Raw genomic sequence first — 9,564 nt, 5'->3', positions numbered from 1 at the left:
CATGATATTATTTGTCGACGTTGCAAGGGTGGAGGTCATTATGCGAGAGAATGCCCATCTAAGCGTGTGATGATTGTTATTGAGGATGGTGGGTATGAGTCCGCTAGTGACTATGATGAGGAGACTTTGGCTCTTATTACACATGAAGAACACGGTGGAGATGATTCTTATCATGAGACGCAATACATGGCTGCTGAAGATGCTGACAGGTATGAATGTTTAGTTGATCAACGTGTTTTGAGTGTGCAGGTTACAGAAGCTGAGCAAAATCAGAGACATAATTTGTTCCATACAAAGGGAGTTATGAAGGAACATTCTATTCGCGTCATCATAGATGGAGGGAGCTGCAACAACTTGGCTAGCATGGAGATGGTGGAGAAGCTATCTCTCACCACAAGACCACATCCACATCCTTACTACATCCAATGGTTCAACAACAGCGGCAAGGTTAAGGTAACACGTACTGTTCGTGTGCATTTTAATATCTCTACATATGCTGATTATGTTGATTGTGATGTGGTACCTATGCAAGCATGTTCCTTATTACTTGGTAGACCATGGCAATTTGATAAAAATTTTGTACACCATGGTAGAAACAATCAGTATACTCTTGTTCAAAAGGATAAAAATATTACTTTGCTTCCTATGACTCCCGATTCCATTTTGAAAGATGATATTAATAGAGCTAATAAAGCAAAATAGGAGAAAAATAAGAGTGAAAATCAGATTGTGGCAAAAGAATTTGAGCAACAAATGAAGCCTAATAATAAACCATCTACTGTTGCCTCAGAAATTAAATTGAAAAGTGCATGTTTACTTGCTACCAAATCTGATATTGATGAGCTAGATTCTAGCAAATCTGTTTGCTATGCTTTTGTGTGCAAAGAGGCATTATTTTCATTCGAGGACGTGCCTTCCTCTTTGCCTCCTGCTATCACTAACATTTTGCAGGAGTTCGCTGACGTCTTCCCACAAGATGTCCCACCGGGATTACCACCTATTCGAGGGATTAAGCATCAAATTGACTTAATTCCCAGTGCATCACTACCCAACCGTGCACCATACCGTACCAATCCAGAGGAGACGAAGGAGATTATGCGTCAAGTACAGGAGCTGCTCGACAAAGGTTATATACGCGAATCTCTTAGTCCTTGTGTTGTTCCTATTATACTAGTGCCTAAAAAGGATGGTACATCACGTATGTGTGTTGATTGTAGAGGCATTAATAATATTACTATTCGTTATCGTCATCCTATTCCTAGGCTAGATGATATGCTTGATGAATTGAGTGGCTCTACAATATTCTCCAAAGTTGATTTGCGTAGTGGATACCATCAAATTCGTATGAAATTGGAAGATGAATGGAAAACAGCATTTAAAACTAAGTTTGGTTTATATGAGTGGTTAGTCATGCCTTTTGGGTTAACTAATGCACCTAGTACTTTCATGAGACTAATGAACGAAGTTTTACGTGCTTTCATTGGACGATTTGTGGTAGTCTATTTTGATGATATACTAATTTATAACAAATCTTTGGAAGAACATTTGGAACATTTACGTGCTGTTTTTAATGCTCTACGTGATGCACATTTGTTTGGTAACCTTGGGAAGTGCACCTTTTGCACCGACCGAGTATCTTTTCTTGGCTATGTTGTTACTCCACAGGGAATTGAAGTTGATAAAGCCAAGATTGAATCTATTGAGAGTTGGCCGCAGCCCAAAACGGTCACACAAGTGAGGAGTTTTCTTGGACTCGCTGGTTTCTATAGGCGTTTTGTGAGAGATTTTAGCACCATTGCTGCACCTCTCAATGAGCTTACAAAGAAGGATGTGCCTTTTGTTTGGGGTACCGCACAGGAAGAAGCCTTCACGGTATTGAAAGATAAGTTGACACATGCTCCTTTACTTCAACTTCCTGACATTAATAAGACTTTTGAGCTTGAATGTGATGCTAGTGGAATTGGATTAGGAGGTGTGTTATTACAAGATTGCAAACCTGTTGCATACTTTTCTGAAAAATAGAGTGGGCCTAGTCTGAACTATTCTACTTATGATAAAGAATTATATGCTCTTGTTCGGACTTTAGAGACATGGCAACATTATTTATGGCCCAAAGAATTTGCTATACATTCTGATCATGAATCTTTGAAACATATTAAAAGTCAAGCTAAACTGAATTGTAGACATGCTAAATGGGTTGAATTCATTGAGACTTTCCCTTATGTCATTAAACACAAGAAGGGTAAAGAAAATGTTATTGCTGATGCTTTGTCTCGTCGCTATACTATGCTTTCACAACTTGACTTCAAAATATTTGGTTTGGAGACCATCAAAGATCAATATGTGCATGATGCTGATTTTAAAGATGTAATGCAGAATTGTAAAGAAGGAAGAACATGGAATAAGTTCGTTATTAATGATGGCTTTGTGTTCCATGCTAACAAGCTATGCATTCCTTCTAGCTCTGTTCGTCTTTTGTTGTTGCAGGAGGCGCATGGAGGAGGATTAATGGGACACTTTGGCGTGAAGAAGACGGAGGACGTACTTGCTACACATTTCTTTTGGCCAAAGATGAGACGGGATGTTGAGCGTTTTGTTACTCGCTGCACTACATGTCAAAAAGCTAAGTCACGACTCAATCCTCATGGTTTATATATGCCTTTGCCTGTACCTAGTGTTCCTTGGGAGGATATATCTATGGACTTTGTTTTAGGTTTACCTCGAACAAAGAAGGGGAGGGATAGCATATTTGTTGTCGTGGATAGATTCTCGAAAATGGCACACTTTATACCATGTCATAAAAGCGATGATGCTGTTAATGTTGCTGATTTGTTCTTTCGTGAAATTATTCGCTTGCATGGTGTGCCAAATACTATTGTTTCAGATCGTGATACTAAATTTCTTAGCCACTTTTGGAGATGTTTATGGGCTAAGTTGGGGACTAAACTGCTTTTTAGTACTACTTGTCACCCCCAAACTGATGGACAAACTGAAGTAGTCAATAGAACGTTGTCTACTATGCTTAGGGCTGTTTTGAAGAATAATAAGAAAATGTGGGAGGAATGCTTGCCTCATATTGAATTTGCTTATAATCGTTCATTGCATTCTACTTGATAGAGGCAAAGGTGTCCCGTCTTTCGATGAGATGGTGGATTTCGCTTTGGTGGAAGTCGACTTTGACGATCCGACTACGAACGTGCGAGGACGTCGCGCCTTAGCAATCGCTAAACCAACTCCGAGAGGTTATTGACCACGCCGGAGCACGATCAACCTGACCACGAGGGTCTGTTTCCTGCGAGCAAACGAAGAACAAGCAAGAAACTGAGATTGCAATCTGGATATTGCGAATATAAGATGAAAGCTTTATTGATCAAGGTGGGGTTCTGTGACGCCTTTGTCTGGTCGTTGAACACAAACGAAGTACGCGAAGTTGCAGCTATGGCAAACTTTTAATCTAAACAAAACCCAAAGTCTAAACGATGCCCTAAGGGCTGTATATATGGAGGAAGAGGGGGGAATTTCGTGGCCCTTGGTGGAGGGGTCCAAAATCAACCCTATCTCTTGTTTCCCCACACATACGGACTCTAAAAATAGCCTATACTTATGTATTTCGAAATTACATGGGCCTGGCCCAATAATAAGGTGACGCAGCACCTAAAATAGCCTCGGGACGAAATTTATGAAGTGGCATCTTGTATATTTCGTCCAAGGCTTCATGCACCCATTATGGTGGCTTCAAAGTCCTGAAATCATCACTTGTAACTCCGTTCTTGTTCCCCTTGCGCATGCCATCATCTCCATGCTTATTCTTGCTCCAATGTTCATCCTTCTCCAAGCTAGGCCCTTCATTTGTAAGCAAAACAAATGTATCCAATTTAGGCAGCATCATATTCTCATGAACATTAGAATCATTACCAAGAAACGAAAGTACCTGGTAATTTAGTTGGCGTGCACGAGCTCTAGTAATTGGTCCAGTATGTATAGCAGCAGGGGCTGTGGGTGTAACAATTGTATTGATGTCCTCATCATCAATCCTCATGGTTTATATATGCCTTTGCCTGTACCTAGTGTTCCTTGGGAGGATATATCTATGGACTTTGTTTTAGGTTTACCTCGAACAAAGAAGGGGAGGGATAGCATATTTGTTGTCGTGGATAGATTCTCGAAAATGGCACACTTTATACCATGTCATAAAAGCGATGATGCTGTTAATGTTGCTGATTTGTTCTTTCGTGAAATTATTCGCTTGCATGGTGTGCCAAATACTATTGTTTCAGATCGTGATACTAAATTTCTTAGCCACTTTTGGAGATGTTTATGGGCTAAGTTGGGGACTAAACTGCTTTTTAGTACTACTTGTCACCCCCAAACTGATGGTCAAACTGAAGTAGTCAATAGAACATTGTCTACTATGCTTAGGGCTGTTTTGAAGAATAATAAGAAAATGTGGGAAGAATGCTTGCCTCATATTGAATTTGCTTATAATCATTCGTTGCATTCTACTACTAAGATGTGCCCTTTTGAAATTGTGTATGGTTTCCTACCTCGTGCACCCATTGATTTGTTGCCTCTTCCATCTTCGGAGAAGGTTAATTTTGATGCTAAACAACGTGCTGAATTGATCTTAAAAATGCATGAGTTAACTAAGGACAACATTGAGCGTATGAATGCTAAATATAAACTTGCTGGAGATAAGGGTAGAAAACATGTTGTCTTTGCACCTGGATATCTTGTTTGGTTACATTTGCGTAAGGATAGGTTTCCTAATTTGCGCAAATCAAAGCTAATGCCACGTGCTGATGGTCCTTTTAAGGTGTTAGAGAAAATAAATGATAATGCATATAAACTTGAGCTGCCTGTAGATTTTGGGGTTAGTCCCACTTTTAACATTGCAGATTTGAAGCCTTATTTGGGTGAGGAAGATGAGCTTCCGTCGAGGACGACTTCATTTCAAGAAGGGGAGGATGATGAGGACATCAATACCATTGTTACACCCACAACCCCTAATACTACATATACAGGACCAATTACTAGAGCTTGCGCACGCCAATTAAATTATCAGGTATTTTCGTTTCTTGGTAATGATTCTAATGTTCATGAGAATATGATGCTGCCTAAATTGGATACATTTGTTTTGCTTACAAATGAAGGGCCTGGCATGGATAAGAGGGATGAACATTGGAGCAAGAACAAGCATGGAGTTGATGGCATGCGCAAGGGGAACAAGAACGGAGTTACAAGTGATGATTTTAGGACATTGAAGCCACCATAATGAGTGCATGAAGCCTTGGACGAAATATACAAGATGCCACTTCATAAACTTCGTCCAGAGGCTATTCTAGGTGCTGCGTCACCTTATTATTGGGCCAGGCCCATGTAATTTCGAAATACATAAGTATAGGCTGCTTTTAGAGTCCGTATGTGTGGGGAAACAATAGATAGGGTTGGTTTCGGACCCCTTCCCCAAGGGCCACGAAATTCCCCCCTCTTCCTCCATATATACAGCCCTTAGGGCACCGTTTAGACTTTGGGTTTTGTTTAGATTAAAAGTTCTCCATAGCTGCAACTTCGCGTACTTCATTTGTGTTCAATGACCAGACCAAGGCGTCACAGAACCCCACCTTGATCAATAAAGCTTTCCTCTTATATTCGCAATATCTAGATTGCGATCTTAGTTTCTTGCTTGTTCTTCGTTTGCCTGCAGGAAACAGACCTTCGTGGTCAGGTTGATCGTGCTCCGGCGTGGTCAATAACCTCTCGGAGTTGGTTTAGCGATTGCTAAGGCGCGACGTCCTCGCACGTTCGTAGTCGGATCGTCAAAGTCGACTTCCTCCAAAATGATAGCCACCATCTCATCGAAAGACGGGACACCTTTGCCTCTATCAAGACGACAATGATGCTACGATGGAGATCAAGGTGTCGCACCGGCGACGATGGTGATCATGACGGTGCTTCGGAGATGGAGATCACAAGCACAACATGATGATGGCCATATCATATCACTTATATTGATTGCATGTGATGTTTATCTTTTATGCATCTTATCTTGCTTTGATTGACGGTAGCATTATAAGATGATCTCTCACTAAATTTCAAGATAAAAGTGTTTTGCCTAAGTATATATGTGATGACCCACAAGTATAGGGGATCTATCGTAGTCCATTCGATAAGTAAGAGTGTCGAACACAACGAGGAGCAGAAGGAAATGATAAGCGGTTTCAGCAAGGTATTCTCTGCTAGTACTAAAATAAGTGGTAACAGATAGTTTTGTGATAAGATAAATTGTAACGAGCAACAAGTAACAAAAGTAAATAAACTGTAGCAAGATGGCCCAACCCTTTTTGTAGCAGAGGACAAGCCTGGACAAACTCTTATATATGGAAAAGCGCTCCCGAGGACACATGGGAATATCGTCAAGCTAGTTTTCATCACATTCATATGATTCGCGTTCGGTACTTTGATAATTTGATATGTGGGTGGACCGGTGCTTGGGTGCTGTTCTTACTTGAACAAGCATCCCACTTATGATTAACCTCTATTGCAAGCATCCGCAACTACGACAAAAGTATTAAGGTAAACCTAACCATAGCATGAAACATATGGATCCAAATCAGCCCCTTACGAAGCAACGCATAAACTAGGGTTTAAGCTTCTGTCACTCTAGCAACCCATCATCTACTTATTACATCCCAATGCCTTCCTCTAGGCCCAAATAATGGTGAAGTGTTATGTAGTTGACGTTCACATAACACCACTAGAGGCTAGACAACATACATCTCATCAAAATATCGAACGAATACCAAATTCACATGACTACTAATAGCAAGACTTCTCCCATGTCCTCAGGAACAAACGTAACTACTCACAAAGCATATTCATGTTCATAATCAGAGGGGTATTAATATGCATATAGGATCTGAACATATGATCTTCCACCAAATAAACCAACTAGCATCAACTACAAGGAGTAATCAACACTACTAGCAACCTGCTAGTACCAATCCCGGACTTGGAGACAAGAATTGGTTACAAGAGATGAACTAGGGTTTTGAGAGGAGATGGTGCTGGTGAAGATGTTGATGGAGATTGCCCTCTCCCGATGAGAGGAGTGTTGGTGATGACGATGGCGATGATTTCCCCCTCCCGGAGGGAAGTGTCCCCGGCAGAACAGCTCTGCGGAGCCCTAGATTGGTTCCGCCTCGTGGCGGCGGAGTCTCGTCCCGAAAGGTTGCTTATCAATTTTTCCTTGACGAAAGACCTCATATAGCAGAAGATGGGCATCGGAGGGCCAACAGGGGGCCCACGAGGCAGGGGGCGCGCCCAGGGGGGTAGGGCGCGCCCCCCACCCTCGTGGCCAGGTGGGCCCCCCCTCTGGTGAACTTCTTCCACTCAATATTTTTTATATATTCTGAATATCACTCCCGTGGAGTTTCATGACTTTTGGAGTTGCGCAGAATAGGTCTCTAATATTTGCTCCTTTTCCAGCCCAGAATTCCAGCTGCCGACATTCTCCCTCCTTATGTAAAACCTTGTAAAATAAGAGAGAATAGCCATAAGTATTGTGACATAATGTGTAGTAACATCCCATAATGCAATAAATATCAATATAAAAGCATGATGCAAAATGGACGTATCAACTCCCCTAAGCTTAGACCTCGCTTGTCCTCAAGCGGAAGCCGATAACGATAAATATGTCCCCATGTTTAGAGGTAGAGGTGTCGATAAAAATAAAATACGGACACGAAGGCATCATAATTATTTTCATAGCAGCAACATATATAGATATTGTCATATGATTTCTTATGTTCAAGTGATGATCTATTCACAATGCAAAAAATATGAATCATAAGCTTTATTGAGAACTAACAAACTATAATCTCAGTCATTGAAGCAATTGCAATTTATCATAACTTCAGAAAGAGTCTATGTCAGAGCTTAATAGCAAGTCCACATACTCAACTATCATTTAGTCTTTCATAATCGCTAACACTCACGCAATACTTGTGGTTACGGAGTTTTAATCAGACATAGAGAAAGATAGGGGCTTATAGTTTCGCCTCCCAACCTTTTACCTCAAGGGTAATGTCAACAATAATAACTCATGCTCCCCTACATCCAATTAAATATATCTATCAGGATCTTTCCAACATACTGTGCTTGCCAAAGGATAAAATGTAAAAAGGGAAGGTGAAGATCACCATGACTCTTGCATAAGGTAGAAGATAATAGTAACAGATATGCCCTTCGCAGAGGGAAGCAGAGGTTGCCATGCGCTTTTATGGTTGGATGCACAAAATCTTAATGCGAAAGAACGTCACTTTATATTGCCACTTGTGATATGAAACTTTATTATGCAGTCCGTCGCTTTTATTTCTTCCACATCACAAGATCGTATAAAGCTTATTTCCTCCACACCAATCAATTATACATATTTAGAGCAATTTTTATTGCTTTGCACCGATGACAACTTACTTGAAGGATCTTACTCAATCCATAGGTAGATATGGTGGACTCTCATGGCAAAACTGGTTTAAGGGTTTTGGAAGCACAAGTAGTATCTCTACTTGGTGCTGAGAATTTGGCTAGCATGAGGGGGAAAGGCAAGCTCAACATGTTGGATGATCCATGACAACATACTTTATCTCAGATATAAGAAAACATAACCCATTACGTTGTATTCCTTGTCCAACATCAACTCTTTAGCATGTCATATTTTAATGAGTGCTCCCAATCATAAGAGATGTCAATGATAATATATTTATATGTTAGACCTTTCTTTCCTTATTACTTCCTATTAATTGCAACGATGACCAAAGCTATGTCTGCCAACTCCCAACAACTTTTAATCATCATACTTCTTTTATGTGAAGTCATTACTCTCAAAAAGATCAATATGAACTCTTTGTTTCTATTTATTCTTTTTCTTCTTTTCTTTTGTTCACTCAAGATCATGGCAAAATAATCAAGCCCTTGACTCAACACTAATCTTTATTATATATAGCTCACGGACTCGATTACATAGAGAGATCATAAAGCAAAACTCAAAACTAGATAATACCATAAACTTTATTCTACTAGATCAAGATACTACTAATAGGATCGAACTAAGAAAAACGGTAAAGGTAAGAGTGTGATGGTGATACGATACCGGGGCACCTCCCCCAAGCTTGGCAGTTGCCAAGGGGAGTGCCCATACCCATGTGATTATGTCTCCTTCTTTGTCGGTGAAGAGGATGGTGGTGGTGTTGACTTAGTTGATGGCACAAACTTCTCCCTTAATTTGCGCTTGAGGACGGAATTTTGGTCCCTCGGATCATTAATCTCCCACTCTAGGGTTAATATCTTTTAGCATAGGTCCTGCTTGTTTTCCTACAAGAGACGAAAAGGGATAAACTCGATCTTTGGTTTCTTTACCCTATCAGGGAGACTTGACTTTTTGAACTCCACATGCATGTCCCCCAGTAGAGGTAATGGGGCTTCATCTTCATCTGAGCTCGACTCCTCCTTCCCCCTGGGTTCATAGTCCTCTTCTTCCTCCATAGTCCAGCCATCGTGTTCCACATC

This window comes from Triticum aestivum, chromosome 6A (assembly GCF_018294505.1).
Source record: "Triticum aestivum cultivar Chinese Spring chromosome 6A, IWGSC CS RefSeq v2.1, whole genome shotgun sequence".
NCBI classification, from domain to species: Eukaryota; Viridiplantae; Streptophyta; class Magnoliopsida; order Poales; family Poaceae; genus Triticum; species Triticum aestivum.
This window is presented reverse-complemented; position numbering follows the sequence as displayed.